The sequence below is a fragment of the Gavialis gangeticus genome, unplaced genomic scaffold (genome assembly GCF_001723915.1).
Source record: "Gavialis gangeticus isolate Ggan-Ray unplaced genomic scaffold, GavGan_comp1, whole genome shotgun sequence".
Lineage (NCBI taxonomy): Eukaryota > Metazoa > Chordata > Crocodylia > Gavialidae > Gavialis > Gavialis gangeticus.
In genome coordinates this window covers 98,852,920-98,862,705 of record NW_017729032.1, presented here as the reverse complement: position 1 = coordinate 98,862,705, position 9,786 = coordinate 98,852,920, and the positions used below count along the sequence as shown (strand labels likewise).

Below are 9,786 nucleotides of genomic sequence, written 5' to 3'. Positions count from 1 at the left end.
GGCCCCACGTTACCCAGTACCTTCTTTTTGCCCCCTATGTATTTAAAAAAGGACTTCTTGTCCTTGATCCAGGTAGCTAGTCCCAGTTCCATCTCCGCCTTGGCCTTCCTGACTACCCCCCTGCATCCTCTAGCAACCGCAATATAGTCCTCCCTGGTGATGGCCCCTCCCTTCCACTGGGTGTACGCTTCCATTTTAGCTAGAAGACATTCCTGGATTCTTTTGGTCAGCCACAGGGGCTTTTGCATCCTCCTGCTCCTGTGTTGGGATTACCTGCCTTTGGGCTTGGAGGATTGTCTCCTTAAGGAACGACCACTCTTCTTGGTCACCTGGCTCCCCTCCCCTCCAGAAACTTAGTGCTTCCCCGACTATTCTCCTTAGCTCATTGAAGTCTGCCCTCCTGAAATCTAGGGCTGCTGCCTTGCTGCAGGCCTTTGCCACCTTGCGCTGGATGGTGAATTCCAGCAGGCGATGATCACTGTCGTCCAGGTGGTCGAGCACCCACAGCCCCCTCACCAGGTCATCACCCATGGTCAGCACTAGGTCCAACAAGGCATCTCCCCTGATGGGGCTGTGCACACAGTTTGGATGCTCAAGTCTGCCTGCTTGCCACAGTTTGGATGCTCAATTCTCCCTTCACCCAATGCCCCTAGCCCTAGTACTCTGGGACCCTGTAGCTAGGAGCCAAAAAAGCCTTACAGCACCCTAGGTGCCCAGGTACCTGCAAACACTGGCTGAGCCACAGAGATCACAGGGTTGCCTCCATGCAGGACGAGTCCCAATGTGCTGCTCCTACCACCCTGACCACCAGAGACAAGTTGCCTGCACCAGCTCCTGCCTGAGGTGGGGGGGCATGATGGGGTCTGGGTGGCAGGGTGCCTGACTCTGGCCACTGAGATGTGGTGTGCAGGAAGCAGAGTTGCCATCCATGGGGCTGCACTCATGTATGGGGACATGGAGTCCATGGCTGGGTGTGCAGGAGTCAGGGCTGCAGTCCATGAAATTGTGCCCACCTGCTGGGTGGGTATGCAGGAGCCACGCTTGCAGTCTGTGGGACTGCACCAAAGCACAGGGGTTCTCCTGGGCTCCATGTCAGATCTGTGTGTATATCATGGGGTGCATTGTGATGGGGTGTGAGGGCATGACCTGGGGACATGGGTACCCAATCCCAGGGCTCCTGCAGGGAACACAGGCACCTCCCTTCAGCCCTCCCCCCCCCCCAACCTGCAGCTGACAGATGGCTGAAGGCAGGAGGCAGGGCTGTGGAAAGGGTCTGTGCTGACTCAGCTCTGGGAAAGCTTGGGGGTGGGCCCTGGGGGGTGCTTGGCTGAAGCAGCCAAGCGCAGGCCAAGTGCTAATGCATTTCCCTGTCAGGGGAGGGAGGGTTGTGTGGCCTACAAAGGAGCCTGAGATGTTAGAAGACAATGATCCAACTTGAATCACTAGGGCATCTGTTACAGAAATTCAACTCACTAGTCTAAGCTAAATCGATTCATTTTGAGTGCAGAGCAACTCAGGTCTACCTTAGGCTGGGTTCTGCCATTTTTAGACCAGTCTGCCTAGGGACAGAAGTTACAAATAAACCAGTTTAAGTAATCAGAAACTGGTTTAAACCTGAAACAGAACAGAAGCTAGGTGCACATAAACCAATTTCAAAATGGCTGAAACTGGTTTAAGATAAACCTGATGGAATGTAGTATCAGACTTAACTGATTTGGGTCAAATCAATTTATGAAATTTCTGTCCCAGACCCCTTCCTAGTTCAAGTTAAATCACAGTCCCCCAGCATGTTTTTCAGCCTTGGGCTGGGCTCTGCTCCAGAAAGTAGGGCTGGCCTCACCCCTCTGGTCCCTAGCTGGAGCAGTGAGGGCTAGCTGACAAGGGAATGGCAAGGGGTAAACCCAGCTGGGAATGCAGGCCAGTCTCCAGGGTGGGGACTGTTCCCGTCCCCAGGCAAACCCTGGCTGGGGTTTAGAGCCAGGGAGGGGGGGATAAACACCCCTTCCCCAACTTTAACTTACTGCTGGCTAAAACTGTGGACTACAAATCCCAGAGGAATCTGGAAGCAGGAAGAGGACATCAGGAAACACTACTTCACAGTCAGGGCGGCTAGGATTTGGAACCAACCTCCAAGGGAAGTGGTGCTTGCTCCTACCCTGGGGGTCTTCAAATGGAGGCTAGATAATCACCTAGCCGGGGTTATTTGACCCCAGCATTCTTTTCTGTCCATGGCAGGGGGTTGGACTTGATGATCTGCTCAGGTCCCTTCCAACCCTACCAACTATGAAGTGATGAGCAAACCTACAGAGTCCTGCCGTTGTGATTTTGGACTACAAATCCCAGAGACCTTGGGGGAAGTGGGAAAAGGAAGTGAACACACAGCCCATACTGGTTACATGCCAAAGAGCCATGTTCTAGTGCCCATCAGCTTCTGGTCTGAGCCACTGCTGGCACGTGGCTGCATTTCCTGAATCAAAGGTAAATGTCTGTTCACTTCCGTTTCAATTTAATCTGTGCAGTTTAGACTAACCTTCAAAGACTGAATCGATTCAGCCTCAGGCTTTTTGACTGTCTGTATTTAGCCTCTATGTGCAAACTTCTGTATGGCTACAGGTTTAGATCAATTTCAAAGTACTTAGGCCAGTCGTTGTGTAATGTCTGTACCTGCCTTGATCTTCCTTACATTCTTTGATAATCAGTGAAATTGTTAACAGTGTTGACAGAGTTAACACCGCATTCCATTCTTTGATTAAAACCAGTGGGACAGCTGACATCATAGGCTTTGTTTATTACTGCAATCTCAGACAGAGTACACCATTCATCATATGCATTTTACATTTCTGAGGTGCTCTCTGCAACAGTACAAGCTAGAGAGCAATTTTTTTAAAGTAAAAAAAAGACCACCAGATTCCATATTCAGCCCTCACAGCACTCAATCTCACCACTCTGATTGCTCCACACAGGCTGGAAGGGACCCCAGAGGATCATTGAGTCCAACCCCCTGTCCCAGGGGCAGGAAGTCAGCAGGGATCATAGGATCCCAGCAAAATAAACGTACAAATGTGTCTTGAAGGCATTCAAAGTGTCCAGTCTATTCACTGACTGGACACTTACAGCAGTAGAGGCTGGAGGCCCAGAGGAGGCAGTTGTAATGGACTAGATGAGGAAAAACAAAGGGTTTTTTAAAAAGTCCTTTAGAGAGGCAGTTTGAGAAATACATACACCACATCATTGTATCTGAACACGCAAAAGGAAAAGCAAAGCAAAAAATTTTGGTAATCAACTAGTCCAGTGTTTCTCAACTTGTGGGTTGCAACTCAACAGTGGGGTTGCAAGAATATTTGAAAGAGTCAAGAGTAAGTCCCATAAAAATGCAGGAAAGCATGGGTTTCCCCTAGCAGGCTGGCAGCATTCCATGCTGCAAGGAGCACTGTAGGGCAATTAGAGGCAGTAGGCTCACATGCGTCTGTATGGATACATTCATGTGGCTGGTATGCAGCCAGGCAGGGGCATGGGAGCATCCCAGAAGCTGGATACAGGTAAAGGGCAGGGGGGATTGGGGGAAGTCACCTTCCACTCCAGTGGGGGAAGGGGGCAGGGGGGCAGTCCCTCAGGGACAGCAGGGAGCTCGGCCAGAGGCACCAAGGCCAGGGCCTGTACTTGCAAAGGCGTGGCAGCTGGGAGATGCTGTTCAGGGGGGTGGGTAGGGCCATGACCAGTCTGCCTCTTGCAGCATAGGAACCCCAGCCCAGAACAGAGGGGAGGTACAGGCCTTCCCTCCTCCTCCCTCCAGCCATGCTGGGGCCAGACTTGCTCTGCTACAGCCTGTATGAGCTGGAGCCGCCATAGCCACTGTATTATGGCCCAAGCGGGATGGAGACAGCTGGGGGCCTCCTCTGGCAGGGCTGGGAAGGGCAGGGGGTTGTGGGTTGGGAGTGAGGGGCACCAGCATGACCAAGGGGGGCAGAGGACTATAGGTTGGGAGTAAGGGGCACTGGTACGGCCGGAAGAAGGCAGGGCCCCGGGAACGTATAAGCCCCAGGGCTGGGACTGAAAGCAGTTAGGGCCCTGGAAACTGTCAGGGGGAGTGGAGTTCATGGAGAAAAGCTCCATGGAGATACCTGGGTGCCTGTGTTTCTGCTGGTGAGACTAAAGTATTCAGGGTTATGGTTGCTGTTATGTTATAGCCCAGGGGCTCATATTTATGTTGTTGCTTTTAATCTGGTGGGCCAGACTGAGGCTACCGGGGAGGAGGAGGCCTCATTGCGGCACAGTGCTGTGCAGAGCCCCGGCTCCAGGGAGTGCAGCAACAGGGGGTAAGCAGACCTCAGCGCCAGAGAGTGTGGCAACAGGGGATGAGAAGACCCCAGTGCCAGAAGGCGCAGTTACTAAGGCCAAACTAAACTGAGGCCTCATCATGGGAGACAACATCTACATACCATCTGCAAGGCATAGGGCATGATAAAGGGGTTTTGGAGTCATGCATCTAGCCCATAAGGCTTGGGGTGTCCCGCGAAGCACTTACTTAGAGGGGAACCCAGCAATGGGGTCTAAGAACCAACACAGTTTAGTGGGGTCCACCAGGACAGTGACTGCATAGCACCTTGTGGGCAGCCTCCCTATCTACCATCTATATCTTAACCATCAAGACATGGCAGGAGAGAATAGAAGGCACCCATACAGTGAAGCTGGCAAGGTCACAGGGCCCTACGGGCATCACAGCCATCCCTAGGGACCTCACCCCATGACACAATACAAAAAAGGTTGAGAACCACTGGTCTAGTCAATACTTTGCTAGTGCAAGATAGTTCCAAATAGGACATTTTCTAATACTTACTTTAGTCTAGAATCAAATACTTCCAACATTGTATCTTTCACTAATGCATTTTAAAAACTTTGCCACCACCTATTTTATTTTTTCTCTTACTTTCTCTAAAAATAATAGCGGTTACATGTGCAAGACAGTAGGCATGTCTACACATTCATGAATGCATTTTAAGTAATGAACATTAAATCTAGCAACTCTAGATGTTTTTACACCTGCTTAGGGTTGCCAACTCTATTTGAATCTATTCCAGGAGGTTTCCAGAACGCTGTGCCTGTGACACCACGTGAGTGTGCCCACATGCTTACATGCATCAGTTGCAGATTACAATGCATAGACTTTACATCAGGAAGGCAAAATCCCACTGTATAAATTGGTTTCAAATTTTAATATTTACTTTAATGAATGCCCTATCATTTATCTCCTGGGTGATTCCCAGTAGTCTCCTAAAGGTTTATATTTAATTCCTGGAGACTCCAGGGTAATCCTGGAGGGTTCGCAACCCTACATGACTTGCTCTGGGGGTGGAAGGAGGTGCTTTAATTAGAGCATCTCTAAGAACCACTCTAATTAAAGTGTCCAGAGCATCTCGTGTATCAGCGTCCCTGTGCTTCAAAATGGTAGTGGGGGTGCTTTAACTAAAGCTTGTCAAATGAGCTTTAGTTAAAGTGCCCCCATCTGCCATTTTGAAGCATGACATAGAGACTGGCTGAAGTGCACTAATTAGCACGTTCCAGCAGACTTGATTGAGTGTGCTCCAATCCACTGTAATTATGGAGCGTCGGAACAGCCTTCCATCACATCTACAAGCACCCTCCATTGTGAGGTACTAAAAACCTGTGCATATGCCTACTGTAATGCGCACTAGCTAAAAGGATATTTTCAAGATGCTTTAATGTGCAATAAAATAAGCTAATGCACATTAAAACACATGTGTAGACACACCCACTAAGAAGTAACTACACTCATATCTAAACCTTGTTTCAACCTAATCAAGATTTTTCATCATATTCACATGTCCAGGCCTTTTGTTTGATGTTTTCAAGTATTAGAATTTAAACATTAGAAGCAGTCTATTATTTGAACCCATTAGTGTATTTTTAGACTCATTATGGATGTCCTATGATTTGAAATCACATGAAGCTATTGGCTTTACTAGTTAAACCTCTATTCAAATGTTGTTAGGCTTTTCCTGATGGTTTAAGTTTTCCATTTTCTGACAGTTTAGGTTTTTCATTCTTTCACTCCTTGATTGAAGGCAAGCAACTGTCTGCACATCACCCTTGAACACAACAGCCTACCGCTCCCCACCAAAAACAACAGTGGTACCACTCTCACATCCAAGCTGGGTCAGTTGGAAGGATGGAGCAATATAAGGGCAGACATTTCTCCTTAATGAATTCTATACTGTCCACTGGCACTCTAAACAAAAGGTGCTACTTCAATGCCATGGGCAAATCTAGAATTATGAAAAGAAGGGGTGCAGATGGTGAGGTGCATCATCACATATAATAAAACATATATTTTTCTCAAGTTAAAAATAAACTAGAAGGTTTCTTATATGTTAGGGGCCTAGGGCTGATTATTCAGTTTAATATTGAACCAAAAACGAAAATAAATTTCATCAGAATGAGTTAAAACCAGTCTGAAGGGCTGTGAAATAGGAGCTTTGTTACCAGGAACAGCTAACAGACATCATATTTGCAGAACAAAGGGTAACTTGATTGGTGAAACATTAAAACCATTAAAAAGAGGAGAGGGTCATTAAGACTTGTGGAATGAAGAGTTTAGAAGGAGTCAGGTAAATTATAATGAGCAGTGAAGTCAAGTGACTCCCTAAGCAACGGCCTGACTAGAAATGTTACTGCTACTTCCAGGAAGTTGGTTTTAAACTTAGGGTGCAGCAGGAATCAAAGGTGTCCAAGTGCACCACCACACAGAGACCATCTTCCACCCCTATCCAAAGTTTTTCCCCCGTTGCATAATGTCACTAGTACAAAGAGACGGTCTTCAATTTAGAAATGGAAGTAAGGAGACTAGAACCAGAGTATTCAATTGCTAACTAAATACAGTTCCTAAGACAAGATTATTTATTTTGTAAAGCACCAACAAAATGCTTAGTTTAAATTCTGTCTTCAGTTACACTCTTGAAACTCTTGCATGGAAAAACCAAGCCTTATTTTTTACATAATCCCCAGCTGGAGTTTATTTAGCAAGAGCTAACTATTTTCAAATATCTCTATTGTTGAAAGTCACATAAAACTAAGCAAACATTTTATGCACACAGTGTACTTTAAAAGGTGATCTTAATGTTTGAGATTGCTTGTGCCTTATAGAAGGGTTATTTGCCAGAAATCATGGGCAAAATTATAAATGAAAGGAAAAAAGTCTTAATTAAAGAGCCCATAAAACAAAAGTTATTGGACTATTCATAGCAGTGAGAGCTACCAAAACTGGTTTTTCAGGTCATGGGTGGAGAAGACTGTTTTGAAAGAAACTAAGTTTTGAAACTGTAAGTAGTATAACATCACCTACTAAGTCAGAACTCCTTTTTTTTTGTATATTTGTTTTCACTTAGAAACAAAACATAAAATAGATTTAGAAGTGGCTCTTTTATATATCGTACAGAAGAATTTTTTCACTGATGACATTCTTATTGCTCTATGCCCTTTTATCTTAATGGTTTTCAATCAAGAAACAAATTACCTTTTTGTAAAGAACTGTGTTTTTTATATTATAATGCACCAAAATGACAGTTTCAGATTAAAAGAGTTTAGTTTTACTATGTGGACTTTACAAATTAGTGGCTACTATAAACTTCCCACATAACTCCTAAAAAGTAATATATTGATAGGGTTTTCAGCATCACCAAAAGCAAAATCAAATAAATAAGGTTACTTTATTATCCCATAACCACTTCTGTCCCATATTTTCAGCTAAAGAAAGAAAGACCAGTGAAAGGAAAAAGGTGTAAAAGCTTGCACAGAAAGATAACATTTTTGCAATTTCTTAGTTGATATAATAAAAGGAATAATCTCTGAACCAAGAGTTTTAGAGTTTTGCATTTCTTTTTGTCTCAGACCAACATGGCTAGTAAATAGATCCATTAAAACACCTCTTAACTGAAAGCTGAGTAAACAGTTTGTCATTTGAAGTTCAAAATGTAATTGAGTAATTTCCAATTGACCAAGTGAGATAATGCAGATGATAATATAAGCACCATGGCCATGATTTTTAAATGTCCAGTGACTTTTGTTTGCTCAACCCAGGCCACCTTAAAGGGGCCCATTTTTGACGAAGTGAGTATCCTATACTTTCTGAAAATCAGGCAATAGGCACTTTTGAAAATCTTGAATTCTAAATACATAGTACAAAAACCTCAAACCTTACCTCTTATATGATAAAGAACCGGCACCCTGTAGCCAGCCCACAAAAGGAAGTATCTAAGTAGCCACCTAGAAGTCTGGTACAGTCAAAATTTAGAGAGCAGTAACGTTGTCTACCTTGAAACTGCCTGAACAGTTCAGAGGCTTTTCCTCTGGAAGCTGAGTCACTTAAGGAGAGGTGGGAGGCGTAGAAAAGGGTGTTACAGAGTATAAATACCAATTCAGTTAAAAATACCTGCGAGTTTGTTGTATTCCTGTACTCTACGTAAGGTAAGGCCACATTTCTCAAAGTAAATGTTTCTGAACCCTATCAGCAGCCCACAAGCCTTCTGTACTACAACACCGTACTATATGTGGTTTAGTTGGGAGTCTCCCCTGCAAATACTTCATTAGGCAATGGACCTGCCTCTCAAACATATTTTAAAGAATATATTTACATGGCAGAAGTAAGTGTGGTAACACTCTCTTTCATCAAGGAAAAGTCTCCAGGCAGGTTGCATGTGGAATACTTGCTGGAATCTGAAACATGTTAAATATTTGCCTCATTTGGTTGGGTTAGCAGAGAGAAACAAATCTGACAATGGAAATAAAAAACAATCCTCCTTAATAGATCCTATTCCAGATCCATGCTATCAGAGATTTAACTTTACTACTCCTGTTCCTGTAGATTTATCAACAAAGCAAAATTCAATTGTCTGTAAGTTTTGCTCCTGTGGGTGGCAGGCAGGTAAAGACAAAAAGGCAGGCTGAGTTCTTTGCTGAATGAAATACTGGATGAAAAGATTCTGTCAGTGGGGCAGTTTGAAAATGCCAACAACCATCTCTACCTTGTTTCTGACAGTGAAATGTTTACAGCAATTGGGTCTTGTTCAGAGAAATTATTTAGCATCTTTAATTTCATAGAAAATGAAGTTACTTAGTGAATACATCTTCCTTTAATATAAGATGCTTCTAAACTGGAATAGGATTTTTTTCCCCATTTCAAGTGAACCAGAATGTGAATGGGCTTAAAAATTATATGCTCACTGAAATGGAAATGTATTTTTGTCTTTTAATGGTACCAAGGAATTTCTCTATTTGTACAGAATTGATTTCTCGCTCTTGAGTTTAGGTGCTGGATAATATCCATTGACAAGGACAACAGAGGTAATCTTCCATTTTTTACAATGCTTGATTTGATCAAAATTTTCAGAAAATAGCTGGAAGCTCCAAACAGAGCTTGAGGAAAAATTGAGTTCCAGCTTAAAAAGCCAGATACATTCTCTGTATCACTGCGTTATAACACACTGAAGAAAACTACATGTCAGAGCCTGCCAGCTTTGGTTAAACATAAACAGCTTTCTGTTAAGGTTTATGTTAACTATGCTGAGTTGGTGCAGATATGGCTTAAAACCATACACACAAATGTTGTTAAATATAAGGTAAGCACAGAAAGTTATTGAGTACTACTTACGTATAGAGTAGACCAAGGTTCCCAAACTGTGGTATGTGTACCCATAGTGGTATGCAAGACATTTCTGGGGGTTACGCAGGACAAATTGTGTAATGGCAGATTTAATTTTCATTATAATTAGG

At 44.2% G+C, this 9,786-nt stretch overlaps 1 protein-coding gene across 3 annotated transcripts in view; it reads right to left on the bottom strand.

Moving 5' to 3' along the window:
* SCEL (sciellin) overlaps positions 1-8,377 on the bottom strand; it is a 138,963-nt gene extending 130,586 nt beyond the window's left edge. For all 3 annotated transcript variants that reach the window (XM_019525557.1, XM_019525559.1, XM_019525558.1), the window contains exon 1: positions 8,216-8,377. The gene's annotated coding sequence lies outside the window, so the exon portion shown is untranslated. The remainder of the gene's footprint in view (positions 1-8,215) is intronic.
* Between the last annotated feature and the right edge of the window lie 1,409 nt (positions 8,378-9,786).